Source organism: Hemibagrus wyckioides, linkage group LG19, assembly GCF_019097595.1.
Source record: "Hemibagrus wyckioides isolate EC202008001 linkage group LG19, SWU_Hwy_1.0, whole genome shotgun sequence".
NCBI classification, from domain to species: domain Eukaryota; kingdom Metazoa; phylum Chordata; class Actinopteri; order Siluriformes; family Bagridae; genus Hemibagrus; species Hemibagrus wyckioides.
The window spans coordinates 21,905,001-21,930,779 of NC_080728.1; the positions used below are offsets into that span (position 1 = coordinate 21,905,001).

General features: G+C 43.3%; 1 protein-coding gene and 1 non-coding gene across 2 annotated transcripts in view; both read right to left on the bottom strand.

Moving 5' to 3' along the window:
• The window catches only part of syt1a (synaptotagmin Ia), a 294,930-nt gene that overhangs the window by 162,764 nt on the left and 106,387 nt on the right, over window positions 1–25,779 (bottom strand). The window lies entirely within an intron of this gene.
• On the bottom strand, window positions 1,870–2,067 carry LOC131370496 (U2 spliceosomal RNA). The gene has a single exon (XR_009207418.1). It is a non-coding gene; the product is annotated as a U2 spliceosomal RNA (small nuclear RNA).

Genomic DNA, 25,779 nt, shown 5'->3' on the forward strand with positions numbered 1-25,779 from the left:
GAGAGAGTAAGTGAGAGAGTGAGTGAGAGAATGAGAGAGTGAGTGAGAGAGTGAGTGAGAGAGTGAGTGAGAGAGTGAGTGAGAGAGTGAGAGAGTGAGTGAGAGAGTGAGTGAGAGAGTAAGTGAGTGAGAGAGTGAGTGAGTGAGAGAGTGAGTGAGAGAGTGAGTGAGAGAGTAAGTGAGAGAGTGAGTGAGAGAGTGAGTGAGTGAGAGAATGAGAGAGTGAGTGAGAGAGTGAGTGAGAGAGTAAGTGAGAGAGTGAGTGAGTGAGTGAGTGAGTGAGAGAGTGAGTGAGAGAGTGAGTGAGAGAGTGAGTGAGAGAGTGAGTGAGAGAGTGAGTGAGAGAGTGAGTGAGAGAGTGAGTGAGAGAGTAAGTGAGTGCTAGTAGAAACGATGTGTAATGTTGAGTTCCTTCTCTTTTGCTCATCCAGAGTCTGCTGTCTGGGTCCGGGGTGAATAGATTTCTCAGAAACGCCACAAGCCTTTACTTTTCCTCTGGGATTTTTATTTCAGCTGGATAGATGTTTTTAAAGGACAATAATAACTCCAGACGCTTTAACACATGTAACCCTACTCCTGTAGAACCTCTGCTGGATTGAAGGAAATGAGAACTCTAGATTATAAAACATTTTCCTGGGCCTTAGGAGCCTACAGTCTTATTCAGGTGGGATTTGTGCAGTAATGCAATTTGGCCTTGGATTTGACTGGACGATTCAGGTGGCTATTTAGTGAAATTGATGCTAGACTCTCCTCATCACAGCTTCGATTCAGACGTCAGCGGCAGGAATATAAACACAGCCACGGCTATCAGCAGGATTACATGTTACATTCCAGTGTGGCTGATTACTGAGAGAACGTCAGGTCTGCACAAAAACAGATGATCACTCACTCCAGAACTTTCACTTTAGTAGATCATCAGTTTGTTCTGCCACAGGCTTCAGTGACCAGGTGAGATGACCGCTCATGTCTAGTTCTTCACAATGTTTGGGGCAGTGGAGGCTCCAGTGGGTATGACTCTGAGTTGTTGATTTGAAGGTCAGGATTCAAGTACCTGCACTGCCACTGCTGGGCCCTCGAGCAAGGCCCTTAACCCTGCCTGCTCCAGGGGACTGTATCATGACTGACCCTGTGCTTTGAACTTCCTCAGGTGAGATATGTGAAGAAGTGAATTGCACTGTGCTGTAATGTATATATAATGTGACACATCAAGACTTAGGTGTACAGTTGTCAATCAGAAGATCGGGGTTGAAGCCCCAGCACTGTCAAGCTGCTGCTGTTAGGCCCATGAGCAAGGCCCTTTAAGGCTGACCCTGTGCACTGACCCCAACCCCCAAAGTTGGGATATGTGAAGAAAGAATTTCACTGTGCTGTTATGTATTTCTCGCTCTCTCTCTTTTTTCCCTCTATCTTTCTCTGTTGAGCTTTACATCCCCCTCCCGAGCTCCCAGTGTTCTGAGTTCCCAGTGTGACGACTTCTTCTTTCCGGACCTGCCTGATCCATCCAGACGCTCTACCCCTGGTTGGAGTCTCGTGGCATGGTGGTGGTCACTGATGCTGTGGATAGATCTGTGTGGACAGCCTGTGACCAGGATACAGCTGTGTACAGAACCACTTGGAGACTATTACCCTGTCTCTGAACTGCCATTGCATCAATGAACTTTCAGCAGGAAGGACTTAGTGTCTATAATGACCTCAGAAACTACACTGACCTAATAGTTCCTCAAGAGCTCTTGGTTGCTGTTGTAGAAAGGAGATTATTCACATTTACATTATTTCCTGTCCAGTGTCACCCAAATGAGGATGAGGTTCTTAGTAAGTAAGTAAGTAATTAATTAAGTAAGTATTTTTTCTCTTTCATTTTACATCAGAAAACGGTGCACCAAGCCTGGAAGTACTGCAATACCAGGCCGTGGAGTGGACGTAGCAAGCCCCTTTTCCCCTTTCCCAGCTCTAAAAATCTGTTTAATATAGAGGACGTATCAGATATTAAACTGATAAGAACAGATTTTTTTTTTCAATCCTAATCCTACCCATATCCATACCTAGTCTCAAGGCCAGACTAAGGATCGTAACGTGAACCCAGACCAAGGCCAAAAAGCCAGACCAGTGAATACAAGAGATCCTAGCCAAAAGGCCTGAGAAGCGATCCTACACAAACCCCATTCCATCTATTCTCCTTCTCAAACCCAGTCAAAGCCCAAAGCCAGACCAGAGAACACTTGATCTTAGCCAAAAGGCCTTCTGAGCCTGGTTCCTCTCAAGGTTTCTTCTTTAGATCATCTCAGGGAGTTTTTCCTCACCACTGTCACCAAATGTTAGAGATAAATATTAACTTGATAGATAAACATTTTCTTCTATGTTTCTATACTTCTGTAAAGCTGCTTTGAGACAATTTCCAGTGTTAAAAGTGCTATAAATATAAATTGAATTGAAATGGATTGTCACTCTAGGAATCTAAATTCTACATCCAGATTTCTCTAAAGCTGACTTGTTGCCATGTCTCTGGTTAAAATTGTTATAGAAATAAAATGAAATGAATTTGTTGGTGTGAATGCTGAGGAATTGGAGAAATTTGTTTCACCTATGAAGAGCAATGTGCTCCTCTGCCCAGTTGTGCTGGTCCATGATTGTTGGAGTTGCGATCTCATAAACACCTTGTCCTTCAGCCTTCAGCTTTGAGGCACTGATTCGAGAGATAACATGAGCAGTGACTACATAAACATGCAGATGTGTAGAATAACAGGAGATTGTGATTCTGTGTAAACTCCTCACAGAACTGTGTCTCGGTGAACAGTTCAGTCCTAACATCCAGTCTACACCACCAGAATCCAGCAGCGTTAGCAGACCCTGCAGCTCTGAATCACACAGAGGTTTAACAGTTGGAAAATCGTCCACAGAACAGAGAGAATTTCCACATAATATCACAGCAGTCCAGTGGGTTTGATTTACTATTCATCAGTGGAGCTGGAGGTGCTGCGAGACCTTATCAGGACAGTCCAGCTCCTGAGCCATGAAATCCCACAGGACACAAGCAGGTCATTCCAAGGTCATGGAATAGACAAGACACCCTCTGGGCTCTGGGGAACACATATAAAGACGGCTTTCTGAGCGTCCTGATAACCTCCACAGGCATTTAAACCCCAGACCGTTCAGGACTTGCGGCCATGCTGTGCTTTGTGTGATGGGATTTTTTTTTTGTGCATGTTGTTGCTATTGTGTGGGCTTTCAGTCACGACGGATGCTATCTGCTCCTGCTGACTAATTAGGCCCATGTGCTCTCGCTGTCATTTTAAGCCACTGAGATTTTTCAATCATTGTCCCAAAAGACCCTCAGAGCGCAGACTTGGTTTCATCCTGATACACACTAAACTTCAGCTTGTCAGTCAAAGTGGAAAGGTTTCAGACAAGCAACACGGGTGGCTGCTTAGCGGTTCCTCCTCACAAACATTACTCATCCTTCAATATGCTGTAGTGTGTGTATCCTGTATGCCACACTATACACACATGTACTCGGTACACACTGTAGACTGGAATAGTCCAGTATTAATGCAGGCCAGGTTACTAACATCACTCTGCCCCGTGATGAGGAAATCTGGAGGTAAGTTCGTTCTGTACACAACATCATCACACACACTGGATCTAAAAGTTTACACACCCATGTTAAAGGACAACGTATAAAAATGAAGTTTGTAAGCCAAGTCATAACCCTTTATAAGTCAAGATGTGTTTGTGTTTCTTAATGTCTTGCTGAAGCCAAAGATCTTGGTTGAAAGGAATTGACCAGGAGAGGGGGATGAAAGAATTTCCGAAACATTAGATGTGCCATGGAACAGTGCAAAGTATGTTATTGACAAATAGAGGAAATGGAACAGCACAGTGACATCACTGAGTATTACAGACAAAAACATAGCAAGAAGGCTGCCGAGAGACCTACAGCAACACTACAGGAGCTGCCGGAAGATCTGACATGTATTGATTGCTCTCTACAACCACCTCTGATGTTCTTCACATGTCTGGGTGATGGGGTAAGACGATTAGACAAAGCCCTTTTTCATGGAAAAAACCCATCAAGCTCAACGACATCACCTTAATCCATGTGGCACAATGTGTTATGATCTGATGAGACCAATTCCAAAAAGTACAACAATTCTATGATATGAGAACCCAATCCCCACGGTCCAGCATGGTGTCGGGGTGGCAGCATCATTCTGTAGGGCTTTAAATCAGCCATAACTGGGGCTTTTATCAGGTGGATGGAATCATGAAGAGCTACAAATACCATTTAAAATACCTTTCTGCTCTTACTGCCGATGGATATAGAATGATTTTAGAAGAAAGAACGGGAAAATATGGCCAAGTGGAGATGATGTTCAGATGGTGTTTCACTTCATTTTTATACACTGGAATTTCACACCAAAGCTGAAAAAAGTTCTGCTTTTTATTGGTTTGATTTTTCCTGTCAGATTAGAGTAAACATGCTGCAGGACCTTTCACCAGTGTAAATGAGGATATAGAGTTTCTACATGGTCCTGATGTAGAAACACCAGCACACCTATGATGTCACTCTTAATCTCAAAGCTAACCTGAATCATGCTCCAGGTTTCACAGCCTGCTCTAATGAAATGTGATGTTGATGTGTAATGTTGGATTTTATATTAAAAAGAAAACTTTACACTAAACATTCAGTCATAAATGACCAGTTACTTTACAACAGCGCCACGGCAGACCAGCCTCCATCCACTGACCAACCCGATAACTAATCCCACACATCACATTCTGTTCCTCGTCATACTGCTAGATCCAGCAGCTCAGCATGACCCATCATGCACCAGGCTGCAGAATGAACATCTCCATGACATCTAGACACCCAGGTCCCTCACAGTCTTCAAGCTCAGCCTCTTTAATAAACACCTACATAAATATTAATGATGCCTCAATCAGAATGGCTATATTCCTGGCGGTGTTGATATCGTAAGCCTGTACATTAGCATATAGAGCATCTGGGAATGAGAATGTAAATATACACAAAGCTGTGAGCTTGACAACAGACTCCTCCTCAGAAACATCTTCCACCACCTTTACTTCCTGAGAGGCTGAACAGGTACGAGAAAACCCGTCCTGCTGCTGGAACCTATAGGATTAGCATCTTATACAGCAACACCTCTCAGAGACACAGAGCTGTGAAAATGACACAGAAGATGCTAAACTGTGAAAAAGCACAGAACAGTGGCAGGGTTTCAACATCTTGTTATAGATGAAATTACTAAACACATCAAGTCATAAATACTGGAGGACATCTTTAAGTTTATACGCCAAATCCACAGCTAGAAAACCTTTACTGCTGTATTAAAAGGTATTAAAAGGTAAAGATACGGTATTAAAGATGTAGCCATGGTGTTACTGGAGTCTTTAGGAGGTTAAAGGAGGATAAACACATAAATGCTGCAGGACTAATTGTGTAAAATGGCATGTCACATGTGTTCCATTGTGTTCTTTCAGTGTCTAGTGTAATGATTCATGAACGATGTCTTTGTAGTGTTCCATCTGGAGTGTTTAGGGACTGAAGGAGCTGTGGAGCTCTGCATGTATTGATCACCCGAAGAAGAAAAACACTGGACACAATCAAACAAAGCACCAGGAGACGAGTCCCTGAAAGACTGAGGCTGAGACTGAGACGCTCCATGTTTCCTGATAGCTGATGCCATGTTACGAGCCACAGCTGCATTAACTGCACATCTGGGTGATTCGGCTTGGATTCATCTGCAAAATATGCGACAAAAAATATAGGAACTCTAAGATGTGCTGGTGGAGAAGGTGTGGCTGAATCAGACTCATTAAACAGGAAGAAGGGCAGCATTTGGCAGGAAATTAGCCATGAATGTTCAGAGAGAATTAAATTGCACTTGAGTCAGGAAGCAGCTGTCACTCAGACGGAGCTGAGATGACCGTGAGGTGTGGAGTTCACATGTTTTTACACATGGGTTTAAGGTTCTGATACCAGCAGGTGTTTAGGGGTAAAGCAAATGCTAGAAAAAGTAGTTAGAATAGTTCCCCCTGGTGGCCTGGAGACCTAATTGACTGCACTGACAGGGTATAGAAGGTTAGGATAAGGGGCGGGGCAAGCTTTAATTAATATGCATGATCAAACTTCTGCATGTGATTGAGCTGTTTTTTGATAGAATTTCAGTCTCCGTGACTGTAGCTAGTGGCTTGACTGTAGGAAACTGAAGAAAAGCTCTGATAATCATAATTTAATTAGTGTGAAAGAGGAGAAATATCACACCGGACAGCCCTGTCCTCAGGTCCTGAAATCTGCTCGACTAATTGTGATTCGTTCAGAGGTGTCCTGCTAACAGAACATGGCGAACGCTGTGGTTCTGGTCCGTGTGTACGTGAAATGACACCCTCAGTGTGTTAATGTGTTCACTGTTTTTACAATGAATAAAAAACACCACATGCTGTACAAACACTTCAGAAAGAGAACGTTCCAGATTGAAATCATGGTAACAGTCTTCATCACGTGTCATGGTGTGTGTTTCTGCAGCACTGAGAGGTCACGTGACCTGCTGACCGAATAGAAATCGGAGAGTTTGAGAACAGAAACGTGGAAAGTTCATTGTGCTACATACAGAATAAAGCTGAAAATGTCGACGGTGGAATAAAGCTTTCCAGGAAAACTGGACTGGAAATCATGCAGGCTATAAATACGAGGTTTGCAACTAAAATCACTGCTTTTAGAGAGAAAAAAAGCCACAGAGGTGAAACAGCTACCTGCCAGTTACTGATCTGAACGCATGTGAAACACTCACACTGCCACCGAGACCATTTCCACCCAGCTTTCAGGCGACATTATCACTTAACCTGCATTAGCTTCTGCTCAAGAGCTCCTGATGAATTCTGGGAAATCTGTGATATAGCAGTGTTACCGTGATCACCACACAGTCCATTATTTCACTAAAACATTATCAGATGATCTGTTTACGCTACAGAACATAATGCAGATTATATACATCAGCTGCTCTGGACACGCCCCTGTGAACGAGCTGTTGCTAGGGAAACGATCAGATCAAGTGCATTCATATAAATCTGCACTACTGTCAGAGCTGCTGTTCTAGAGAATTAATCAGCACCTGACCACCAATCAGAACGCAGTATATGATGGAATACCAGTTTTTTGACTGTTAATAGCAAACGGTGAATAATTTTTGATACTAAACAAAGATGGATGATTTTGTTATTGGAAATGAAGCGCAGACAGCATTTCAGAAATCAATAACTTCATGGCAGGAAGCTAACAGGAAATAGACTGCGACATGTTGACAGATTGGTGTGAAGCTGAGGGATGCTGTGTTTTTCAATGAATAATGTATGCTGGTTTACTGAACATTTTGGGTCAAGCTGGGCAGAGCTCCGAGTTCTCCAGCTGAGCCTGTAATTACCTCCAACACTCGCTTCTGGAGTTCAGCTTCATCCTCTGAAGACTCAACGTTCCAGTCACATAGCAGCAGCTTCATGTCACACTTCTGTGTGATGTTTCTCTTAAAATCTTGAGAGCAAGAGACATGAACTCCACACACAGTAACAATATGATACACACCTCCACCCATAGTTCTGATAGGATACACACCTCCACCCATAGTTCTGATAGGATACACACCTCCACCCATAGTTCTGATACGATACACACCTCCACCCATAGTTCTGATAGGATACACACCTCCACCCATAGTTCTGATACGATACACACCTCCACCCATAGTTCTGATAGGATACACACCTCCACCCATAGTTCTGATACGATACACACCTCCACCCATAGTTCTGATAGGATACACACCTCCACCCATAGTTCTGATACGATACACTCCTCCACCCAAAGTTCTGATAGGATACACACCTCCACCCATAGTTCTGATAGGATACACACCTCCACCCATAGTTCTGATACGATACACACCTCCACCCATAGTTCTGATAGGATACACACCTCCACCCATAGTTCTGATACGATGCACACCTTCACACCTAGTTCTGATACGATACACACCGTCACACCTAGTTCTCATAGGATACACACCTCCACCCATAGTTCTGATAGGATACACACCTCCACCCCTAGTTCTGATACGATACACACCTCCACCCCTAGTTCTGATAGGATACACACCTCCACACCTAGTTCTGATAGGATACACACCTCCACCCCTAGTTCTGATACGATACACACCTTCACACCTAGTTCTGATAGGATACACACCTCCACCCCTAGTTCTGATACGATACACACCTTCACACCTAGTTCTGATAGGATACACACCTCCACCCATAGTTCTGATAGGATACACACCTCCACCCCTAGTTCTGATAGGATACACACCTCCACCCCTAGTTCTGATACGATACACACCTCCACCCCTAGTTCTGATAGGATACACACCTTCACACCTAGTTCTCATAGGATACACACCTCCACACCTAGTTCTGATAGGATACACACCTCCACCCATAGTTCTGATAGGATACACACCTCCACCCCTAGTTCTGATACGATACACACCTCCACCCATAGTTCTGATAGGATACACACCTCCACCTCTAGTTCTGATATGATACACACCTCCACCCCTAGTTCTGATAGGATACACACCTCCACCCATAGTTCTGATAGGATACACACCTCCACCCATAGTTCTGATAGGATAAACACCTCCACACCTAGTTCTGATACGATACACACCTCCACCCCTAGTTCTGATAGGATACACACCTCCACACCTAGTTCTGATACGATACACACCTCCACCCATAGTTCTGATAGGATACACACCTCTACCCCTAGTTCTGATACGGTACACACCTCCACCCATAGTTCTGATAGGATACACACCTCCACCCCTAGTTCTCTTAGGATACACACCTCCACCCCTAGTTCTGATAGGATACACACCTCCACCCCTAGTTCTGATAGAATACACACCTCCACCCCTAGTTCTGATACGATACACACCTTCACACCTAGTTCTGATAGGATACACACCTCCACCCCTAGTTCTGATACGATACACACCTTCACACCTAGTTCTGATAGGATACACACCTCCACCCCTAGTTCTGATACGATACACACCTCCACCCATAGTTCTGATAGGATACACACCTCCACCCCTAGTTCTGATACGATACACACCTTCACACCTCGTTCTGATAGGATACACACCTCCACCCCTAGTTCTGATAGGATACACACCTCCACCCCTAGTTCTGATACGATACACACCTCCACCCATAGTTCTGATAGGATACACACCTCCACCCCTAGTTCTGATAGGATACACACCTCCACACCTAGTTCTGATACGATACACACCTCCACCCCTAGTTCTGATAGGATACACACCTCCACCCCTAGTTCTGATAGGATACACACCTCCACACCTAGTTCTGATACGATACACACCTCCACACCTAGTTCTGATACGATACACACCTCCACCCCTAGTTCTGATACGATACACACCTTCACACCTAGTTCTCATAGGATACACACCTCCACCCCTAGTTCTGATACGATACACACCTTCACACCTAGTTCTCATAGGATACACACCTCCACACCTAGTTCTGATAGGATACACACCTCCACCCCTAGTTCTGATATGATACACACCTCCACCCCTAGTTCTGATAGGATACACACCTCCACCCATAGTTCTGATAGGATACACACCTCCACCCATAGTTCTGATAGGATAAACACCTCCACCCATAGTTCTGATAGGATACACACCTCCACCCATAGTTCTGATACGATCCACACCTCCACCCATAGTTCTGATACGATACACACCTCCACCCATAGTTCTGATATGATGCACACCTCCACCCATAGTTCTGATAGGATACACACCTCCACCCCTAGTTCTGATACGATGCACACCTTCACACCTAGTTCTGATACGATACACACCTTCACACCTAGTTCTCATAGGATACACACCTCCACCCATAGTTCTGATAGGATACACACCTCCACCCCTAGTTCTGATACGGTACACACCTCCACCCATAGTTCTGATAGGATACACACCTCCACACTTAGTTCTGATAGGATACACACCTCCACCCCTAGTTCTGATACGATACACACCTTCACACCTAGTTCTCATAGGATACACACCTCCACCCATAGTTCTGATAGGATACACACCTCCACCCCTAGTTCTGATATGATACACACCTTCACACCTAGTTCTGATAGGATACACACCTCCACCCCTAGTTCTGATAGGATACACACCTCCACCCATAGTTCTGATAGGATACACACCTCCACCCCTAGTTCTGATATGATACACACCTCCACCCATAGTTCTGATAGGATACACACCTCCACACCTAGTTCTGATAGGATACACACCTCCACCCCTAGTTCTGATACGATACACACCTTCACACCTAGTTCTCATAGGATACACACCTCCACCCATAGTTCTGATAGGATACACACCTCCACCCCTAGTTCTGATATGATACACACCTTCACACCTAGTTCTGATAGGATACACACCTCCACCCCTAGTTCTGATAGGATACACACCTCCACCCATAGTTCTGATAGGATACACACCTCCACCCATAGTTCTGATACGATGCACACCTTCACACCTAGTTCTGATACGATACACACCTTCACACCTAGTTCTCATAGGATACACACCTCCACCCCTAGTTCTGATAGGATACACACCTCCACCCCTAGTTCTGATACGGTACACACCTCCACCCATAGTTCTGATAGGATACACACCTCCACACCTAGTTCTGATAGGATACACACCTCCACCCCTAGTTCTGATACGATACACACCTTCACACCTAGTTCTCATAGGATACACACCTCCACCCATAGTTCTGATAGGATACACACCTCCACCCCTAGTTCTGATACGGTACACACCTCCACCCCTAGTTCTCTTAGGATACACACCTCCACCCCTAGTTCTGATAGGATACACACCTCCACCCCTAGTTCTGATACGATACACACCTTCACACCTAGTTCTGGTAGGATACACACCTCCACCCATAGTTCTGATACGATACACACCTCCACCCATAGTTCTGATACGGTACACACCTCCACCCATAGTTCTGATACAATACACACCTCCACCCCTAGTTCTGATACAATACACACCTCCACCCATAGTTCTGATACAATACACACCTCCACCCATAGTTCTGATACAATACACACCTCCACCCATAGTTCTGATATGATATACACCTCCACCCATAGTTCTGATACGATACACACCACCCATAGTTCTGATACGATATACACCTCCACACACAGTTCTGATATGGTACACACCTCCACCCATAGTTCTGATACGATATACACCTCCACCCATAGTTCTGATACGACATACACCTCCACCCATAGTTCTGATTCGATATACACCTCCACCCATAGTTCTGATATGGTACACACCTCCACCCATAGTTCTGATACGATATACACCTCCACCCATAGTTCTGATACGGTACACATACACAGAATGAGCTGAATTTTAAGTGGATTAAATAATTCTTCCTCTCCACATGGTGACATTTAGGCTTTTCAGAGCGCTGTTTTGACTCAGGACTTCACTATCATCCTCATCATTTCTATTGATTTTTTTTCCAGAGAGGATGAATAGAGGAGCTCAGACACTTGCCTCATTCCTCATTCCACCGGAAAAGCAGTGAAAAAGAGCGTAAAAAATAGAAAGAAGGCTCTGTGGGAGTGGGATTTGTGCAGAGAAACATTTAATCTCCTAACACTGCATATTAAAGAGAGAGGAAAAGGGATTTGAAGGACAATCCAAACATCAAACACTTGCCTTATGGAAAAAAACATGGATTCCTGTAAGTAAAAAAGTGAGCACAGCTTCAAAAAACACAAATCAGGCGTAATCTGTAGGAGAGCAGACGCTATTTCCGTCTCTCTCCTCGGTGATTTCACACTAGCTGAGTTTTACTTAGCGTTAGCAACATGCTGCTCGCTGAAGCGCCGTGACTAGCGTGTTGGATGACTCACCGCTGCCTCATCTGGACCCTGTGCAAGAAAACCTGCCATAGATATTTTGCACACATCAAAAGACAGGTTAAAGACTGCTCTGGCTTTTATCCTGCATTCACACGACAGCAGCGTGTGCCCAGGGAAAGATCTTTATAATAATCTCACATTAAACAAGCCAGGCTTACAGTCATGCCTCCTCCACCACGTCTCCTCTCAGAGATCTGACCTTGCTGTGACCTTCAACCTGTTTAGATCAGTTCCAGACTCTAATCAGTTCCTCTGCTGCTCACGATGATGATTTCATATCAGTACTACAAACACACAACCGCTGGCTCTGGAGACCTCGTGCTGACAACACAAACTCAGACTAAAACACTCTGGTGGGGATCTAATCAACAAAACGGAATTCATCCACCTTCAAGATGTTTTCACTGTGTTCACAAATCCACCAAACACCATCAAACACCAACACCTTCAAACACCTAACACCATCAGACACCAACACCATGAAACACCATGAAACACCCAACACCATCCAACACCAAACACCCAACACCAAACACCCAACACCATCCAACACCAAACACCACCAAACACCAAACACCATCAAACACCTAACAGCATCCAACAACAAACACCATCAAACACAAAACACCACCCAACACCATCAAGCACCCAACACCATCTGACACCATCAAACACCAAACACCATCAAACACCATTTGACACCATCAAACACCTAACACCATCCAACAACAAACACCATCAAACACAAAACACCATCAAACATCATCAAACACTAACACCAAGCAACACCATCCGACACTATCAATCACCAAACACCATCAAACACCTAACACCAAATACCTAACACCATCTGAGACCATCGGACACATCAAACACCATCCAACACCATCCAATACCACTGAACACCTTCCAATACCAAACACCATCAAAACACCATCTGACCCAATCCAACACCATCCAATCCAAACACCAAACACCATCCAACACCATCGGGCGGTGGTAGCTCAAATGGTTAAAGCTCTGGGTCATTGACTGGAAGATGCCACTGTTGGGCCCTTGAGCAAGGCCCTTAACCCCCATGCTCCAGGGGCACTGTATCATGGCTGACCCTGCACTCTGACCCTGCACTCTGACCCCGACCCCCAAGGCTGGGATATGTGAAGAGAGAATTTCACTGTGCTGTAATGTATATGTGATAAATAAAGACATCTTAACTTCATCTTCACTCTAATGCTGTTCTTTGGCTTTAGAGTGTTCAGGAAATGTCACATGATTCATGATGAATGAAGGAAAAGGGTGGAGAAGTTCAATACTCTGGTTTTGTTGGTGTTTGTTTTGTACTCAGTGTGCAGGTCAGTCAGACTGGCCAGAGTCTATACACACACCATGGGGCAGGCTGAAGAGTGCGCTTGCTTTTATCCTGCTAATGCAGTCGCCAGAAACGCTTTCCGCTACGCTGTGGTGTGTAAAAGTGATTAAGGTCACCTTAGCAGCAAACAGGGATAACTCTCGCTAACTCTCGCTAACTCCGCTCTTCTGCTTCCTGCAGCTCATCTTGTTCCCTGCTGAGAAATGTGACAGAGATTGCATGCTAGTGCTAGCTTAGATTTTTGCAGGCCAATTGAGCATGCATGCTAGTTTAGCTTGTGAATAAAGTGTATGCTAGTTTAGCTTGTGAATTGAGCGTATTTTAGAATAGCTTGTAAATTGAGCGTATGCTAGTTTAGCTTGTGAATTGAGCGTATGCTAGTTTAGCTTGTGAATTGAGCGTATGCAAGTTTAGCTTGGGAACTGAGCGTATGATAGTTTAGCTTGTAAATTGAGCGTATGCTAGTTTAGCTTGTGAATTTAATGTATGCTAGTTTTGCTTGGGAATTAAGTGTATGCTAGGTTAGCTTGGGAATTGAGTGTATGCTAGGTTAGCTTGGGAATTGTGTGTATGCTAGGTTAGCTTGGGAATTGTGTGTATGCTAGGTTAGCTTGGGAATTGAGTGTATGCTAGGTTAGCTTGGGAATTGTGTGTATGCTAGGTTAGCTTGGGAATTGTGTGTATGATAGGTTAGCTTGGGAATTGAGTGTATGCTAGGTTAGCTTGGGAATTGAGTGTATGCTAGGTTAGCTTGGGAATTGAGTGTATGCTAGGTTAGCTTGGGAATTGAGTGTATGCTAGGTTAGCTTGGGAATTGTGTGTATGCTAGGTTAGCTTGGGAATTGAGTGTATGCTAGGTTAGCTTGGGAATGAAGTGCTGTTTTATAGCAGTGAGTGTTGTTTGCTGGTTTGCTACATTAACTGTGTGGTTTATAAGAGGTTGCTCAGTAATGGGATTTCTGGTTATTGAGTGCTCTTTATGCTAATGGATTTGACGTGAGCTTGTGCTTGTTGCTGGTTTTAATGGTTTAGAAGGCACTTTTTCAGCTGGTCTTGATTGTGAGGTTTGCTCAGGTTCTGCTTTAGCTCCTCTCGCTGATGGACAGTAATCTACAGCCTTGGGTATTGGTATGATGGACAGCTCCTGAGATCAATGCTAGCATCTGTTATGAAAAAGCCCCTGAGGCTGCTTGGCATTCATCATGAGCATGCTAGCGTGGAGCGTGGAGCGGCCTCTGCCCACTGCTAAAAGATAAAACGGCCTTGCTCGGTGACTCATCCCCGGCTGCCTCTTCAGGGCCTTTAGGAGAAAGTGTGAGGTCTGAAAGCTCTTTTAAGAAGACCAGCTTTCGGGAGGTGACTCAGAAAACTCATACCTGATGACACTTTATTGGATTTCTGTTCCTCGTCTGATGTCTTTGTACTTTTCTGATATACCGAAGAAGTTCTGAATTTGGTTTCAAAAATCAAAATAAGCCTTATTTACACATGTAAGAAAAGATGTATTTTGGTTTTGTTCTTCTTTTGTATTTTTCTGAACTTTTTTGTATTTTTGGTTGCTAGCCAAAAACCTGCATGGAGAGGCTAGCTTTTCTGATATTGCTTTTATTAAAGTAGTGAAACTACTGAAACTTTTCTTGGTGCTTTATACTGAAGACATTTGGGTCTCAGATCAGAAGATGAATATAAGACATGAAACCTTTGGTAGCGGACCATTTAATTTTTAGATGAGCAGAAGTATTGGAACAGTTAGCCTTAAAGTAATGAACTTAGTTCGTTGTATATTCCTTGTGATTACTGCACCAAGCCTGAGACTCAAGGACACCAAACTGCAGCTTTCTTCTTCTGTGAAGCTTTTCCAGGTTTTCAGTAGCTGTGTTTCAGAAGGTTTCTTCCTTCAGTCTCCTCTTCAGGAGGTGACATGCTGCTCAGCTGGGTTCAGGTCAGGTCAGCTGATTTACTTGTCCAGTCTAAAACCTTCCACTTTGCCGCTGATGAAGTGTTGAGAGTCAGTGTCTTTTGTATCGTCTTAGTGCATGATGAAGTTCCTCCTAATTCGATTGGACGTATTTCTCTGTAAATTATCAGACAGAATGATTCTGTAGAAGTCTGATTTCATTCTGCTGCCACCATCATGACCTCCATCATCAGTACAGATTAGAGAGAATGTTCCAGAAGCAGCCATGTAAGCTCAAGCCATGACACCACCACCACCACCTCATATGTTTTGAATCATGAGCAGATCCTTTCTTCCTCCACACTTTCCATCAGGTCTTTCCATCAGGTTTATATTGGTTCCTGGACTTTTTTGGCTCATCCCTGTACTTCTTTGAAAATTCCAACCTGGTCTTCTGCACTTTATGTGGCTAGGTCAAAGTTCGGTCCTAGCTCTGTCTTCTTGTGTTTTGTGTTTGAACTTTATGTTGTACAGTATGTTTCTGTAGCACCAGGTCCTGGAGAAACGTTGTTTCATTTCACTATGTACTGCATCAGCTATATGTGGTTGAAATGACAATAAAGCTTCTTGAATCTTGATTCTTACTGCTGGTGAGAGGTGTGGTATGGCCTGGATATTTCAGATCTCTAAATCTCTCTCCTTCAAACAGTGTATTGTGAGATGTTCTCCCGGCCCTGTGATGGTTAGTGGTATTTTTTTAGTTTTTCTTCAAAACTCTCATAATGTTTCTGTCTTCAGCTTCTGTTGTTTTCTATGGCTGATCTGTTTGATGTCTGATTGTTAGTACACCAGTGGTTTCTTTAATTTTCAAGGCATTTAAGAAATTTTGATTGATTTTCTCTTTTTTCCTAGTTTTAAAACTGGCTTGATTTTCTCCTTTAGACAGGTCTTCATGTTGTTTTTTCCTGATGAACAAGAACAAAAAAATGCAGTCTTCACAGGTGAAACCCAGGACACAAACCTAGAGTGTCCATGGTGGAACTTCCAGCTTTCAGTGCTATTATTATTTAAACACTCAATTTATCAGACCACACCTGAGCAAAAAGAAACACCTGTCAGTTACATGTTCCATATATATTTGCCTGAACTCCTCAAGATATAAATATCAGGATGAAATTCCGATCTATCATATCACATTCATCTTTTCATCTCAAACCCAATTGTCTTTGGTGGATTGCAACAATAGAAATGGCCTTGTTGTTCCAATACTTTTGGAGGGGCTGTATTTGTGTTTATTTGCAGCGTAAATCCTCCCTGCAGAGCTGGAGATTCTATGTGGATAAAGATCATGATACAGCAATGACACACAGCAAACACACTCGCTGTACAGCTCACTGCATCTCTAACGTCTTCCTGTCACCTCATGGCCTGCAGGAGCTGAAGACAATTACTGTGTACAGCAAGCTGTCAGGTTTACCTCAGTGCACAGAGATGATGAAACTCTGATGGAGTGGGTACATTAACTGAAGCGCTCACTTCCTGATTGATTTGCTCACAACTTTAAATTATCTGTTTGACACCAACTCTTTTAGCTTGAGTGTCTGAAAGGCCATTATCATTTTTTAAACTGAAGATACACAATTGCCAGATGGAAAAATTAACAAATAAACTTTACTGTATAACTTTTACAAAGAAACTCTACATTTCTACTGCACCAACAATAATAAATACACAGTGTTCTAGTCACCTATAGTCATGAGCTTTGGGTCATGACCGAAAGGACGAGATCCCGGATACAAGCGGCCGAAATGAGTTTCCTTAGTAGGGTGGTGGGGCATTCCCTTAGAAATAGGGTAAGGAGCTCTGTCACCCGGGAGGAGCTTGGAGTAGAGCCGCTGCTCCTCCACATCGAAAAAGGCCAGTTGAGGAGGCTCGGGCACCTGTTTCGGAAGCCTCCTGGACCTCTCCCAGGGGAGGTGTTCAGGGCATGCTCCACCGGGAAGAGACCCTGGGTAAGACCCAGGACACGCTGGACGGACTATGTCTCTCGGCTGACCTGGGAACACCTTGGAATTCCCCTGGAAGAGTTGGAGGAAGTGTCTAGGGAGAGGGAAGTCTGGGCATCCCTGCTTAGACTGCTGCTGCGACCCAGCTCCGGATAAGTGGGAGACAATTAATCAATGAATGAATGTGCTAGTCACAATAATGATATTAAGAAAGGCCTGCTGTACATTACTGATGATGTTGGCATACTTTTAAAAAAAAACAAGATGCACTGGCCAAATATTCTACATCAGACATCAACAATTACTATAAAACATCAAAATTCTTGTTTACGAGGCAACAACTCATTAAACATACAATCATTTTCCATCAAACACCATCAAACACCATCATTCTCCATCAAACACCATCATTCTCCATCAAACACCATCATTCACCATCATTTTCCATGAAGCATTAAAATGGAAAAACCCTAAAAAATTCCAAAAAACTGAAACTGAAATCTCAGTGAAATCTCTGTTAAACCCAAAAATCAATCACCAACAAAAACCCAATAAATACCAATGTTACCCATACAGCACTGATTTTTAACCTAAATGTACTGCTACATACTGTTTTCCCTTACGCATTCTTCTTCAAACAAGTGTTCACCAATAAACACCATCTAATATCAACATTTCCCTCAAATACTATTAAACAACAACAAAAGCCTTAAAATACCAACAAAGGTCATCTAATACTAAAGTACCTACCTCAGATACTTTTATACTGTGAGAAACATCCCGCAAAACGTTTTACACAATTTACACAATAACATATACTATTCAATACCTCACACCACCCATAGCCAGTAACACTGTGTAACATGCAGTCTTCAAATACTATTGAACAGCAAACACCATCCAGCACCAGCAGGTTTCATTAAATATTATTAAACAACACTGATACACTTAAACAACAAACACTACACATCAATTCTATGAAACCATTCCAAACATCATCCAACACCATCACCACCCTCAAACACTGCAAAGCAACAAATGTACCTTACAAAACCAACACTTCTTCTCATACTATTAACCAACAAAAACCCTGTTTCACACCAGTAAACACTATTCAACACCATCAGACACCATCAGATACCAAAAGTACCAGTGATCCTCCTCACGCTCCATCATTCCAGTGTTTTCTCTTGGCTTTATGACATTCTCTAAATGAACCTGTGAGTGAACTGGCTCATTGTTTGTGAGGGAGAATGTTCTAGAAATTTGCCACAATACCTGGGTTTTGTTGCTATTTGTTTGTGCTCTGTTACTAATGGACTCCCTAATGTACTCTTTAATAGGCTGGATTTGGACTCTCGGTCTTCATTTGCATGAGTGATGAGTCACTGCTGGCCTCGTCTTTTTTTCCATCTTCCATTATGTAAATAGTTTATTATGTAAGTTCAAACGTATTACAGAGATTTTACATGTTTTTACATACGAAGCTGGATGTTAAAGCGGGAATATTTGATGGAGAATCTCATCCTGCTCTGACATTAACATGGAGGAGGAAATGTTCAGGATCTGACTAGTAATAGTCTCCAGATAATATCCCCCCAATAGATGCATTAGATATTCATTTCGGTGTCGTGAGACGTCCACGATGACTTATTAACAGAATAATCGGTAAATTCGGGGAGGCGTGAATGGAGAGGCGCATCTCGGACGTGAAATTGGTTCTAGTGTAACGTGGAGTCGTGTTGGAGCACCGTGCGTCTCTGATGATTACAGAATTAGGGAGGAAATGAAATAGCATAATGTGCAGGATTAAAAGAGGAACATTGAGCATGGCCTGTCTCTTTAGATGGATAAACAAGGATGGAAAAAAATAAATAAATAATATGTCTTTATCTGCACGCAGAATGAGAATGAGGAAGTGTGTTTAGCGAGGCTAATATGATAGAGAGAATGAAAGAGGGTCCTAAAAGCTCCCACGGAGTGCATCTAATGTACTCTGAAGAGAGGAGCTATAAAGCCTGGTATAGCATGGAAGATGAGGCTAATTCCTGCAATGAGCCCCATAAGAGCTTCCCTATACCCCTGATGCACTATTTCCATTTCCGTTATTATTAGCCTTCACAGCTTGCAGCTATTCTGAGTTTAAATTTGGCTCTTCTGTTTGGAAAGCTGAAGATTGTCCATGGAAGCGTTGGAGCACAGATGGGGTTCATTCCGTCTCTGTTCCTCTGATTGTTCACTGTTGAGGATCTGCTTTGCATAACAATCCCTGCTCGATTCACCCAGCTACTCCAGGCCTGCCTGTTTCTCCCGACGGGAGCTCTGATTAGCAGTAATTGGTTGAGTGGCTTGTCAATCAAAGCGGTCACCGGGGAGACCACCACAAGGTGACCTTGCCTCCGTGTGAATTTATGACAGCTTCCTTTTAGGACGAGGGTGAGTGTGTTTTATTAATTCAGCAGGGAAGCAATTAATAAAAAACAATGAGTGATGCAGAAGGCAGCAGGAAGTCGACTCAATCGCTTATGCTCAAACTTATTTCCCATAATTCCCTGGGGTTCCTGGGGCAGTTCAAACCTGCAGTGATACTGTATTTACTATACAACCATCACTGACCTTAATGCATTACCCACAAGCTATAAACTCAATACTCTACACACAAGCTACACCTGCCTTACCCCAGTACACTACACATCCTGCTACAATAAACACTTTGCCCCTACACCGAACCTACACCCAACCTACACCCAGTTTTAACTTTAATAATCTGCACCCAGCCTTGCCCACACCTACCTACCTTCATACCTTCAAGACATTCTAAATCCATACACCTACCACAATACCCTACACTATCCTTTAGTCCTAATTGTACACACAATAACACTCTCACTGTACATCTTTGTGTGCACACTGCACTGACACTTTACTCCCTGTTCAATTGGACATTTATATTTGCCTTATATATACATCTACATATATATTTATATATTTATCTGACATATGCACACTGTATAGACTGTATTCATTTGCTACACCATTTCAGAGTTGACCTTTTTATCTACATATATGCATATACTGTACCTTCTATATATTATAGAGTCTACACATATATATTTATTTATATTGTTCTATTTTTCACATATACTATATATATACTATATTGTACTGTATTATATTAGTGTATTATATTTTTGTTTTTATATTCGTTTTTTATATTTGGTTTATATAGCAGTTTTATATTTGTATACATTATATATTATATTACTATTTTTATTATTATTATTTTTATTTTATTTTTCATTATTTATAATATTTACTGCTATATTGATACTACATACATATATATATATATACATATAAACATATATGCATACATATGTACATATATATTTATATATACATACATATACACATATATATGTATATACATATATACATATATAGACATATATTTGCATATGCATATCTGACACTTGACTTCATTTAATTTTCCCGACTTTTCCCTATATATTCTTAACTATATCCCCTATTTTTCATGTCCACACTTTAAATTTTTCTTTTTAACTCTTTTTTTTAATGTAAGACAGTCGTAAAAAGCGTTTCACTACGTCGTACTGTGTATGATTTCGTATGTGACCAATAAAATTTGAATTTGAAATTTGAATTCTCTATACAGAACCTGCATCTACCCCTAATACCCCACACAGTCTTCCCCAATACTCTACATTGTCTCTTTGTCCTAATATCCTGAACAGAACCTACACCTAATGCCCTGCACCCTCCCTTAGTCCTGATACCCCACACAGAACCTACTCCTACACCTACCTTAATACCGTACACCATCCATTTGTCCCGATATTGTGAAAGGACCTACATCTACCTCTAATGCCCTAGTCCTAATACTGTGCACAGAAACCACCCATACACCTACCCCTAATACCCCTAATCCCTTAGTCCTAATACCCTACAAAGAACCTACACTTACCCCAATACTATACACTATCCATTAATCCCAATATTGTGAATAGAACCTACATCTACCCCTAATGCCCTTAAAAAACCCTTAGTATTTTATATTTACAGTTTGTTTCTATGACTACAGCATTTTGAGGAGGAAATGAACATCTGTAACATTTCACTGAAGGATCCTTGGCTTTAAATAATTCTTCCCTGTGATTCCAGGAACTATTACCTTTAGAGTAGGTCATTTTCTGCAACCCAGAGACTAATGGGGTGAATCACTGCCCTGATTGATCAGTCTGGGTCGATGCAAATAAAGACAGAGATTGGTCATGATTTACAGAATGAACAACCCTGTTATATCAGAACCAGACCTCATCCAGGAACAGTGAGCTTCTGCTTCAGTTCAGTTCCTCAGCAATATCAGATGGTGAGAAAGTTCCTACTCCTAACATCTGACATCTGAACTTCCTACCACTAACAACTGTACGGTTTCTGTAATTAACAGAATGACCACTCAACCTTCTCTTTCTCCTTCTCAACCTCAACCTTCTCTTTCTCCTTCTCCACCTCAACCTTCTCTTTCTCCTTCTCCACCTCAACCTTCTCCTTCTCCACCTCAACCTTCTGTTTCTCCTTCTCCACCTCAACCTTCTCTTTCTCCTTCTCCACCTCAACCTTCTCCTTCTCCACCTCAACCTTCTGTTTCTCCTTCTCCACCTCAACCTTCTCTTTCTCCTTCTCCACCTCAACCTTCTCTTTCTCCTTCTCCACCTCAACCTTCTCTTTCTCCTTCTCCTTCTCCACCTCAACCTTCTCTTTCTCCTTCTCAACCTCAACCTTCTCTTTCTCCTTCTCCACCTCAACCTTCTCTTTCTCCTTCTCCTTCTCCACCTCAACCTTCTCTTTCTCCTTCTCAACCTCAACCTTCTCTTTCTCCTTCTCCACCTCAACCTTCTCTTTCTCCTTCTCCACCTCAACCTTCTCTTTCTCCTTCTCCACCTCAACCTTCTCTTTCTCCTTCTCCACCTCAACCTTCTCTTTCTCCTTCTCAACCTCAACCTTCTCTTTCTCCTTCTCCACCTCAACCTTCTCTTTCTCCTTCTCCACCTCAACCTTCTCTTTCTCCTTCTCCACCTCAACCTTCTCTTTCTCCTTCTCCACCTCAACCTTCTCTTTCTCCTTCTCCACCTCAACCTTCTCTTTCTCCTTCTCCTTCTCCACCTCAACCTTCTCTTTCTCCTTCTCCACCTCAACCTTCTCCTTCTCCACCTCAACCTTCTGTTTCTCCTTCTCCACCTCAACCTTCTCTTTCTCCTTCTCCACCTCAACCTTCTCTTTCTCCTTCTCCACCTCAACCTTCTCCTTCTCCACCTCAACCTTCTGTTTCTCCTTCTCCACCTCAACCTTCTCTTTCTCCTTCTCCTTCTCCACCTCAACCTTCTCTTTCTCCTTCTCCTTCTCCACCTCAACCTTCTCTTTCTCCTTCTCCACCTCAACCTTCCGTTTCTCCTTCTCCACCTCAACCTTCTGTTTCTCCTTCTCCACCTCAACCTTCTCTTTCTCCTTCTCCACCTCAACCTTCTCCTTCTCCACCTCAACCTTCTCTTTCTCCTTCTCCACCTCAACCTTCTCCTTCTCCACCTCAACCTTCTCTTTCTCCTTCTCCACTTCAACCTTCTCTTTCTCCTTCTCCACATCAACCTTCTCCTTCTCCACCTCAACCTTCTCTTTCTCCTTCTCCACCTCAAACTTCTCTTTCTCCTTCTCCACCTCAACCTTCTCTTTCTCCTTCTACACCTCAACCTTCTCTTTCTCCTTCTCCACCTCAACCTTCTCTTTCTCCTTCTCCACCTCAACCTTCTCTTTCTCCTTCTCCACCTCAAACTTCTCTTTCTCCTTCTCCACATCAACCTTCTCTTTCTCCTTCTCCACCTCAACCTTCTCTTTCTCCTTCTCCACCTCAACCTTCTCTTTCTCCTTCTCCACCTCAAACTTCTCTTTCTCCTTCTCCACATCAACCTTCTCTTTCTCCTTCTCCACCTCAAACTTCTCTTTCTCCTTCTCCACATCAACCTTCTCTTTCTCCACCTCAACCTTCTCTTTCTCCTTCTCCACCTCAAACTTCTCTTTCTCCTTCTCCATATCAACCTTCTCCTTCTCCACCTCAACCTTCTCTTTCTCCTTCTCCACCTCAACCTTCTCTTTCTCATTCTCCTTCTCCACCTCAACCTTCTCTTTCTCATTCTCCTTCTCCACCTCAACCTTCTCTTTCTCATTCTCCACATCAACCTTCTCCTTCTCCACCTCAACCTTCTCTTTCTCCTTCTCCACATCAACCTTCTCCTTCTCCACCTCAACCTTCTCTTTCTCCTTCTCCACATCAACCTTCTCCTTCTCCACCTCAAACTTCTCTTTCTCCTTCTCCACATCAACCTTCTCCTTCTCCACCTCAACCTTCTCTTTCTCCTTCTCCACCTCAAACTTCTCTTTCTCCTTCTCCATATCAACCTTCTCCTTCTCCACCTCAACCTTCTCTTTCTCCTTCTCCACCTCAACCTTCTCTTTCTCATTCTCCTTCTCCACCTCAACCTTCTCTTTCTCATTCTCCTTCTCCACCTCAACCTTCTCTTTCTCATTCTCCACCTCAACCTTCTCTTTCTCATTCTCCTTCTCCACCTCAACCTGCTCTTTCTCATTCTCCTTCTCCACCTCAACCTTCTCTTTCTCCACCTCAACCTTCTCTTTCTCCTTCTCCACCTCAACCTGCTCTTCCTCATTCTCCTTCTCCACCTCAACCTTCTCCTTCTCCACCTCAACCTTCTCTTTCTCCACCTCAACCTTCTCTTTCTCCTTCTCCACCTCAACCTGCTCTTCCTCATTCTCCTTCTCCACCTCAACCTTCTCCTTCTCCACCTCAACCTTCTCTTTCTCCTTCTCCACCTCAACCTTCTCCTTCTCCACCTCAACCTTCTCTTTCTCCTTCTCCACCTCAACCTTCTCCTTCTCCACCTCAACCTTCTCTTTCTCCTTCTCCACTTCAACCTTCTCTTTCTCCTTCTCCACATCAACCTTCTCCTTCTCCACCTCAACCTTCTCTTTCTCCTTCTCCACCTCAAACTTCTCTTTCTCCTTCTCCACCTCAACCTTCTCTTTCTCCTTCTCCACCTCAACCTTCTCTTTCTCCTTCTCCACCTCAACCTTCTCTTTCTCCTTCTCCACCTCAACCTTCTCTTTCTCCTTCTCCACCTCAAACTTCTCTTTCTCCTTCTCCACATCAACCTTCTCTTTCTCCTTCTCCACCTCAACCTTCTCTTTCTCCTTCTCCACCTCAACCTTCTCTTTCTCCTTCTCCACCTCAAACTTCTCTTTCTCCTTCTCCACATCAACCTTCTCTTTCTCCTTCTCCACCTCAAACTTCTCTTTCTCCTTCTCCACATCAACCTTCTCTTTCTCCACCTCAACCTTCTCTTTCTCCTTCTCCACCTCAAACTTCTCTTTCTCCTTCTCCATATCAACCTTCTCCTTCTCCACCTCAACCTTCTCTTTCTCCTTCTCCACCTCAACCTTCTCTTTCTCATTCTCCTTCTCCACCTCAACCTTCTCTTTCTCATTCTCCTTCTCCACCTCAACCTTCTCTTTCTCATTCTCCACATCAACCTTCTCCTTCTCCACCTCAACCTTCTCTTTCTCCTTCTCCACATCAACCTTCTCCTTCTCCACCTCAACCTTCTCTTTCTCCTTCTCCACATCAACCTTCTCCTTCTCCACCTCAAACTTCTCTTTCTCCTTCTCCACATCAACCTTCTCCTTCTCCACCTCAACCTTCTCTTTCTCCTTCTCCACCTCAAACTTCTCTTTCTCCTTCTCCATATCAACCTTCTCCTTCTCCACCTCAACCTTCTCTTTCTCCTTCTCCACCTCAACCTTCTCTTTCTCATTCTCCTTCTCCACCTCAACCTTCTCTTTCTCATTCTCCTTCTCCACCTCAACCTTCTCTTTCTCATTCTCCACCTCAACCTTCTCTTTCTCATTCTCCTTCTCCACCTCAACCTGCTCTTTCTCATTCTCCTTCTCCACCTCAACCTTCTCTTTCTCCACCTCAACCTTCTCTTTCTCCTTCTCCACCTCAACCTGCTCTTCCTCATTCTCCTTCTCCACCTCAACCTTCTCCTTCTCCACCTCAACCTTCTCTTTCTCCACCTCAACCTTCTCTTTCTCCTTCTCCACCTCAACCTGCTCTTCCTCATTCTCCTTCTCCACCTCAACCTTCTCCTTCTCCACCTCAACCTTCTCTTTCTCCACCTCAACCTTCTCTTTCTCCTTCTCCATCTCAACCCTCTTTTTCTCATTCTCCTTCTTCACCTCAACCTTCTCCTTCTTCAAACTTCTCTTTCTCCTTCTCCTCCATAACTTTCTCTTTCTTCTTCTCCAACCCTACCTTCTCTTCCTCCTT